This window comes from Brassica napus, unplaced genomic scaffold (assembly GCF_020379485.1).
Source record: "Brassica napus cultivar Da-Ae unplaced genomic scaffold, Da-Ae ScsIHWf_1200;HRSCAF=1717, whole genome shotgun sequence".
Classification (NCBI taxonomy): domain Eukaryota; kingdom Viridiplantae; phylum Streptophyta; class Magnoliopsida; order Brassicales; family Brassicaceae; genus Brassica; species Brassica napus.
Genome location: NW_026014623.1, coordinates 1,386,973 through 1,396,044, shown reverse-complemented (window position 1 = coordinate 1,396,044; position 9,072 = coordinate 1,386,973). Strand labels below are relative to the sequence as shown.

The following is a 9,072-nucleotide window of genomic DNA, read 5'->3' as shown; positions in this document are numbered from 1 at the left end:
CACTAACTCCATAATTAGGTTGTTGGTGAGCCTCGAACCCAGGACCTCACCCTTTAACAGCATTCCCACAGGACAAGCTGTCACCAATTGACCTGCAGATCAATTGGTGACAGCTTGTCCTGTGGGAATGCTGTTAAAGGGTGAGGTCCTGGGTTCGAGGCTCACCAACAACCTAATTATGGAGTTAGTGAGAACTCATAATAGAGGGGTTGGGGTCGGTGCGCTGCAGCGCTGTGAGCCTTGGGCCCATGGGCGGGTAGTCCCACGGGGCGGGTTGTCACAAAAAAAGTCGACCCAGATCAATTGGTGACAGCTTGTCCTATGGGAATGCTGTTAAAGGGTGAGGTCCTGGGTTCGAGGCTCACCAACAACCTAATTATGGAGTTAGTGAGAACTCATAATAGAGGGGTTGGGGTCGGTGCGCTGCAGCGCTGTGAGCCTTGGGCCCATGGGCGGGTAGTCCCACGGGGCGGGTTGTCACAGAGGTGCTTTTTTATCCATTCTATGTTTGTGGACGAATGTGGCCTTTATTTCGAGAGATTGTATGGGCCTGTTTTGGCAGTTTTTTTGTTTACCGGACTGGCCGTTGGTGGCTTTGAATCCCTATCGCTTTACGCGGTTTTATATATATGATGGATGTTTCATTTCGAATTTTCCTAAGTATGTTCGAAGTAAATATGAGTAGAAAATTACTTATTCTTACGACTTTCGGGAACATTGAGATGCGAACGGAGAGACATGGTTTAAGATCTCGTATCATTTAGATATCATGTCTTTAGATGTTTGAGACCAATGCGATGGGTTTTGGGCAAGACCTAGGTTTACTTTCGGTTTAAGGTTTGTGCGGTGACTAGCCGGCTATCATTTTTCCTGTTGCAATTTCTTCCTGATTCGTACCGATTTAAAGTCCGCGATAGGTTCTCGGCTTATACGACTTGTATGGTATGAATCGAGCATCTTCTCAGAGACAATTTTTAAGCCAACTAGAAGTGTTAAACCAAAATTTTGGATTTTTGTTGTAGCGTGCTTTCGTCTTTGCGTTGGACGTTTGAAGATCAAAAGAGTGATGGAGTTGCGTTTGTTTAAGACGGCTGGTGTGTTCGTCGGGGCCAATCAACGAACGGGGTGTAAGGTTTTGGTGGTCACGTTCGGACAATTTGTTCGTATCATCTCGAATTTTAACTTTGCGATGTCTCGCAGTTGTTTAGAGGACTATACGTGTATTTTTAAGTGTTGAAGGATGATTATTTTGCGATTTTGGGCCGGATGAGGCCGCTGACAAGAGTCTTAACGTTTCTAGGCCTGTCCTGAAACTTTTTGCGTTAACTGAAGCGTAAGCGTTTTGATTAAAAGGAGCAATTGTAGTAAAAGCTTTTGGAATTTCTAAAAACTCGGTTACAATGATGCATCTTTTCCTATGTGGGAGTATGCGAGTATACGCACCCACTCCCCCCCCCCCCATTTTTAGGGAGGGGGATCGCTGAACTCGTCTTTCGACGAGCTGCCTACGTACCCCTTTCGAGGATCAAGCCATCTCATAGTTCTGTTTCATGCCGCGAGCGTTTTTTACTCGGCGGTTGTCGCCGTGCTGACCGCCTTGATCGTTACGATCATGGCTTGGTCAATGCTCTTTTCCGGATGTCCCGGTTGAGTTGTAGCGTTGGCTTCGGACTCGTGTTGAGTTTCGACGTCCGAGGCGTTTGCGTCGGCAGACGATGTTAAATCGTCTTTTCTTGGGGAATTTTTGGCCGAAGATTGATCTTTCTTCGTGCGTTTGCGATTTGCCGTTGCAGAAGTCGCGATTTGCCTTAACTTGTGCTTTGCGAGGAAGCATAGCCGCAACTGTTTTTGACATTCCCAGATAGCTGCGACTCCGCTTGGGGTTGGAAATTTGAGACCCATGTGGTAGGTTGACGGAACTGCTTGCATGGCGTTGAACCATGGAGTTCCCATGATCACGTTGTAGATAGCGGGATGATCGACTACCACGAACTCGACAATTTTCGTGATCTCCTTGGCCATAACTGGCAACTGAATTGATCTGAGGGTCATCGATACTTCACCCGAAAAGCCCGTGAGTGGTTTCGGGGTCGGAATTACTTCCCCGAGTTTGATGCTCATTCGATTGAGAGTGTCATGGAAGATTACATTGACTGTGCTTCCCGTGTCGATGAGTACTGATGCAACCAGGCTTGAACCAGAAGCTACATTTGAGCAAGATGATGTGAGCATGACTGAACCAGTAGCTTATCTTGGGTATAAAGAGCTGGAGGAGAGTGACAGTGAAGAGGAGCTGGATGAGCTGAACACTACAATTGGATACAAGGAGCAGGATGGGAGTTCAATTGGATTTAACTCAGCACGAGACCCATTCTCTTTCTCGGTTTTACCCGCAAAGTTTGATCGATGATTTTGAATGGCGGAAAACATGAACTGAGTTTGCTACGGTCTTCGGGAGATAGCATCGATGGCTTGACGAAAATGCATAGACTGCTGTCGTATCAACGTTTCGGAAGAGCTCGGTCGCTTCGTAGCTTTGGCTCTTTCTCTATAGATATGTTTCGATAACAGGTCTCCTGGATATAATGTGGAGTATGTCTTGAACAATACATCATCATCTGTTACCACTTCACCATATAGTCTCAGTTGGTAAACGACTTTGGACAAAGCAAAGTGATACTCATCCACACACTCAAAGTCTTGGTATCTGAGACTCATTCATTCATGTCTGACCTTTGGTAATAACACTATAGTGTATCTGGACTTTAATTCTGTCCAAAGGTCACGAGGATTCTCAATATGTAGATACTGATTTATCAGTTCCTCATTGAGATGATGGCGCATTATTGTAATGGCTCTTAACTTTTCACTTCTAGTTGCATAATCACCCTGAATGATACTCCTTCCGAGTCCTCTTGATTGCAGGATAACTGAAGTGTTCATTGCCCATTCTAGATAATTATCTCCAGAGAGATTTAGAATGGCATAATCCATAGGCTCAAATCTCGGCATATGAAATCATATTATCAATCAATTCTTGATTTAGAATTCTTGCAACCAATTCAAATAATCAGTGCATATGATTTCATAAGTCTCTCTATAATTCTTGGACCTCACGGCCATTATCTGATACAACGATCTTAAGGATCGGATCATGATGCAGTCTGGGTCATATGACCATCCGGATACTAGGCCACACAGCCACTTAGATATGCATTAAGCCAAACGGCTTTCAATCTCATGATTCAAACAAATGCAAGCCAATATTATCAAGCAAGGCCACACGACCACATATTACAAGCAAGATAATCAATTTAAATGCATTCAATCTCATTGCTAGGGTTTACCAATTTCAAGGTTGGTAATGTTCAACTAGATTTTAGAATCAATTAATCTAGCAACCAAGAAGCTCGAGGTGTCTCTATGCATATGGCCAGGACATTCTGTCCATCACATTAGTAGCTGAGTGTCAATACAAGGAGGAGGTGTAGACGTGCATGGAAGCAGTACATGCAGCCTGACACATAGAAGCTAGAGGTGGAGCGGCCAAGCACGAGATGTCGCGACGCATGCAACCGAAGCATGCTGATCGACATGTGTGAGGATTTGTGGCGCCTTGCATGAGCTCCAGTCATGCAGCCTGACATCTGGGAGGAGTGGTGGCGTCCTGCATGTGTCCTGGACATGCAGCCAGCCATGTGGAGCTTGAGGTGCCGCTGTGCATGCGTCCGGAGCCATGCGGAGCGACACACGGGCGGCCACCAACCTGAATCTGATTGGCTGTTGTCTTCAATAAATACCCCACGACCCCTGCTCATTTCAACACATCCAGACCTGTCCAAAGCCATTTTAAAACATGAGAGAAAAGTAGAAAAAGTAAGCAAGTGATTCCGAGCTATTTCGAGAGTTTTAGAGAGTTTTCGAGATCAGTTCTCTACTGATTTCGAATCTGCGCCAAAGGAAGGTTCTGTCCAATTGAAGATCAATCAAGTCAAGATCATTTCAGAAAGAAAGTGGTCAATGTAGAGTATGGTCGATTCTGAAGACCTATACTCCACCGAGAAGGCCAGTTCCGTCCAATCGATGATTCTGTACGATTGTGAGGCGGAAGCTCTGTCCAAATCAATCCGTCCATTATAGTCAGTTCCTATGATGATCAAGTGGAGGTGCCATCTGGTGTTAGTTCAGTTCCACAGGTTCAGATCAGTCAAAGTTCTGCTCGATATTCCGCCGAGAAGGGCGAAGAACTGTCCAGAAGCTAGAGGAGGTTCTGTCGGAGTCCAGATCAGTCCAGTCCAGTCCAGTCAAGTCATCCATTGGGTTTAGGCCAAGTATTCTCCGATCAACCAGCTGCTTATCGGCAAGGAACATTGTGAGTAGTGATCAATTGATTGCTGACTTGTTTTCATGCAGGTTCTTGTTAATTGGAAGTTGGATCATGGCAGGAGGCCGATTCTAACTGAGTAGCTGTTTGAATAGTTAATAGTCGAGGTTGATTGATTGAGTTGATAGCATGCTTAGTTATTGCTTGGGAATCGTAGTAGCATGCTAATGGTTAGGTTGCTTGGTTAGTTAGCAAATACGAACCCTTAGATAATATCGCTAGGTTGTGGATAGATAGGTATTATGTAATCTATCCTTGGTTGATTTCTAGGCTGTTAGATAGCATGCATAGATGATTATTGCTATTGCGTTATTATCTGTTTGCATGCATGGATTGTGATTATATGTTAGTACTAGGAAACTTAGGTCATATAGACCGAATTGCTAGTACATGTATTTTTGAGTTAGTAAGGGATCTAGGCCATATAGGCTGAGTTCCTAGTTAGTGTTGTACTTAGCGTCCTCGACCATATAGGCCGGATTGCTGGTACTTGTGTTTAGTATCGAGCTTTGCCGATATCTTGCCTGATCAGCAATGCTAGTGTTGTGTTTTTGGTGTTACGCGGCAAGGAAGGTTACGTTAGCATGTCCCTATGCGGCTTGGCAGAGAGGTTGCATAAAGCATGCTCTGTACGGGGAGGTTGCTAGAAAGCATGCTGCATCATGTGGTATCCTTGGTGGGTGCTGCATGTTAGTTTGCGGCAAGGAAGGTTGCTAGAGTATGTCCCTACGCGGCTGGGCAGAGAGGTTGCATAAGCATGCTCTGTACGGAGAGGTTGCTAGAAAGCATGCTCCGTCATGTGATACCTTATAGGGGTTAGATGTCAGTTATGTTGGATGTTCTAACCCGTGTGCCTTTGTGGCTGCGAGTTAGGTGTTCCATGGTTGTGTATGTGATGAAAAAGCTCGAGTGACGATGTGTAGTTAAGGTGTAGAGTCGTAGCATATATTATATTATTATGCTAGTGGTGGATTATATTCTGCTGCCTATGTTATTTATGTTTATGTTCTTGTTGAGTCACTCGGGTTTCCATGGGGAAGTATCGAGTGATGATTATTATTGTTGTTAAGTTATTGTTAGGTGAACTCCTCGTCTTAGATTGTTTTGTGTTGAGATGGCGAGGGGTTGTATTTGTTAGTTGGGGATCATAATTCACTGAGAAACATTAGGTTACTCATCCAACTCCGTTGTCCTTTTTGCAGGTAGCTTAGGTAAGGATGATCGGATAGCTGGGTGCAGGATGTTAGGACCGCCGGTGTAGATTTTCATGCCTTTTGTTAACGGTATTGTGGATTTGTGTATAGTTTACTCGATTTGGCATTAGGCCGGGACCGGTCTCGAATTATACTAATGTATGTATATTTCCTCAATCAATAAAAGTAAATGTTTTATATGCGCTTCATGAGTACTCTGATATTTGACTAGCCCGGTCTAACACAACGTTAGGTCGTAGTACGGGTTGAAAAGCCTTAGGCCTCGATCTAACGGAGAACGCTAACTCTTGGTACGGATTGCAAAGCCTTGTGCCTTGACGCAGCGGGACGAGTTAGTGGATGAACTGGTCTAGGTCGTGGAGTAAATTTCGTGACTCTGACCGGATCGTCCCTAGCCCGTCACGTAGCGCTTCCGGACCATGGTGTTGGGTTGGACGGCCAGTCATGTTCTTGTTTGATTGTTGGCTGGCCGGTTGGCTCAATCATCTCCAACCCTGGGTGTTGGACGGTCGATCGGTCATGTTCTTGTTTGATTGTTGGCCGGTTGATCGACCATATGTCTAGGACGGTTCGGAGGTGTTACAGTCGGGGGCATTCGTATTTCATAGTCAGAGGTAAAATTCTTGGATTTATGAAAGATGAACAACTGCGAAAGCATTTTCCAAGGATGTTTTCATTAATCAAGAACGAAAGATGGGGGCTCCAAGACGATCAGATACCGTCCTAGTCTCAACCATAAACGATGCCGACCAGGGATCAGCAAATGTTGCTTTTAGGACTCTGCTGGCACCTTATGAGAAATCAAATTTTTTGGGAAGGCTGAAACTTAAAGGAATTGACGGAAGGGCACCACCAGGAGTGGAGCCTGCGGCTTAATTTGACTCAACATGGGGAAACTTACCAGGTCCAGACATAGTAAGGATTGACAGACTGAGAGCTCTTTCTTGATTCAATGGGTGCTGGTGCATGGCCGTTCTTAGTTGGTGGAGCGATTTGTCTGGTTAATTCCGTTAACAAACGAGACCTCAGCCTGCTAACTAGCTACGTGGAGGCATCCCTTCACGGCCGGCTTCTTGGAGGGACTATGGCCATTTAGGCCAAGGAAGTTTGAGGCAATAACAGGTCTGTTATGCCCTTAGATGTTCTGGGCCGCACGCGCGCTACACTGATGTATTCAACGAGTTCACACCTTCGCCGACATGCTCGGGTAATCTTTGAAATTTCATCGTGATGGGGATAGATCATTGCAATTGTTGGTCTGCAACGAGGAATTCCTAGTAAGCGCGAGTCATCAGCTCGCGTTAACTATGTACCTGCCCTTTGTACACACCGCCCGTCGCTCCTACCGATTGAATGATCCGGTGAAGTGTTCGGATCACGGCGACATGGTGGTTTGCCGTCTGCAACGTCGCGAGAAGTCCACTAAACCTTCATTTAGAGGAAGGAGAAGTCGTAACAAGGTTTCCGTAGGTCAACATGCGGAAGGATCATTGTCGTACCCTGGAAACAGAACGACCTGAGAACGATGAAACATCACTCTCGGTAGGCCGGTTTCTTACTGTGCCTGCCGATTCCGTGGTTATGCGTTCATCCATGCCCAAGACTTCAGTTTTGGTTGGATCATACGCATAGATTCCGGATATCACCAAACCCCAGCACGAAAAGTGTCAAGGAAAATGCAACTAAATAACCTGCTTTCGCCAACCCGGAGACGGTGTTTGTTCGGAAGCAGTGCTGCAATGTAAAGTCTAAAACAACTCTCGACAATGGATATCTCGGCTCTCGCATCGATGAAGAACGTAGCAAGTACTTAGTGTGAATTTCAGAATCCCGTGAACCATCGAGTCTTTGAACGCAAGTTGCGCCCCAAGCCTTCTGGCCGAGGGCACGTCTGCTTGGGTGTCACAAATCGTCGTCCCCCCATCCTCTCGAGGATATGGGACGAAAGCTGATCTCCCGTGTGTTACTGCACGCGGTTTGCCAAAATCCGAGCTAAGGATGCCAGGAGCGTCTTGACATGCGGTGGTGAATTCAATTCTCGTCATATATGCAGACGTTCCGGTCCAAAAACTCTTGATGACCCAAAGTCCTCAACACGACCCCAGGTCAGGCGGGATCTCCCGCTGAGTTTAAGCATATCAATAAGCGGAGGAAAAGAAACTAACAAGGATTCCCTTAGTAACGGCGAGCGCACCGGGAAGACCACAACTTGAAAATCGGACGTCTTTGGCGTTCGAATTGTAGTCTGGAGAAGTGTCCTCAGTGACGGACCGGGCCCAAGTTCCCTGGAAAGGGGCGCCAGAGAGAGTGAGAGCCCCGTCGTGCCCGGACCCTGTCGCACCACGAGGTGCTGTTTACGAGTCGGGTTGTTTGGGAAAGCAGCCCCAATCGGGTGGTAAATTCCATCCAGGGCTAAATATGGGCGAGACACCAATAGCGAACAAGTACCGCGAGGTAAAGATGAAAAAATCTTTGAAAAGAGAGTCAAAGAGTGCTTGAAATTATGGAGAGAGAAGCGTATGGGGGCCAGCGATTCATCCCGGTCGGATGCGGAACGGAGCAATCCGGTCCGCTGATCGATTTGGGCCATGGACCGATGCGGATTAAGTTGGTGACCTAAGCCCGGGCTTTTGTTACGCCCGCGGAGACGTCGCTGCCTTAATCGTAGTCTGCAGCACCCGCCTCACGGCATGCCTCGGCATCTGCATGCTCAGGGCATCGGCCTGTGGGCTCCCCATTCGGCCTGTCTTGAAACACGGACCAAGGAGTGTTACATGTGTGCGAGTCAACGGGTGATTGGCTGGATCTCTTACGGGTGCACAGCCGACCGAGATAGGATCGTTGGGACGAGCCATGGTGCGGAGAGACGCACCAGTCAGGTCATTAGACCAGTAGACAAGTGTATCATGGCTCAGACATAGGGTTAAGGGCATCAAAGTGCTGAGACTTAACCAGGGTGAAGAAAGAATGAGTTTAATAGAGCTGGAGGAGTGATGTGGGAGCTGGACGGGACAGCGGCTGAGCATGGGCAGCTCAGGGAAGCTCAATGGGAGCTCAGTCTGTATGCATCAGCTCGTGGAGCTATAAGGACTAGCTCACTCAGCTGGGACCAGCTAGCAGTCAGCTCAACTCAGCTGGGCCGAGTGTTCATATCCGGGACGGTTGGGGCGATTACAAGGACGGTTATGGTGGTTCGGTTAGATGGTGCAGCCACGGTATGGACGGTCAGTTAAAAGGCTTGGCTTTGGCTTCAGGATAGAGAACCGACAGGGACAGGAGCAGTTGGAGGCAGTTGAGGACCGGTTGGGGGCAGTTATTGCCGAACGGTTGCAAGGGAGAGAGAGACACTTTTTCGGTTACAACTCCCACCCCTTCGGCCCCATGGTAGTTCCGACTCCCTCTCTCTATAAATACAGAGCCCTGGATCCAGAATTTGACACAGAATTCTTGAGGGGAACCTCTGCAAAAATCGTG

At 47.0% G+C, this 9,072-nt stretch overlaps 1 non-coding gene across 1 annotated transcript; it reads left to right on the top strand.

Annotated features, from left to right (window-relative positions):
• Positions 1-7,353: 7,353 nt before the first annotated feature.
• LOC125596379 lies at positions 7,354-7,503 on the top strand. Its single transcript, XR_007331019.1, has one exon. It is a non-coding gene; the product is annotated as a 5.8S ribosomal RNA (ribosomal RNA).
• The last annotated feature ends 1,569 nt before the right edge of the window (positions 7,504-9,072 follow it).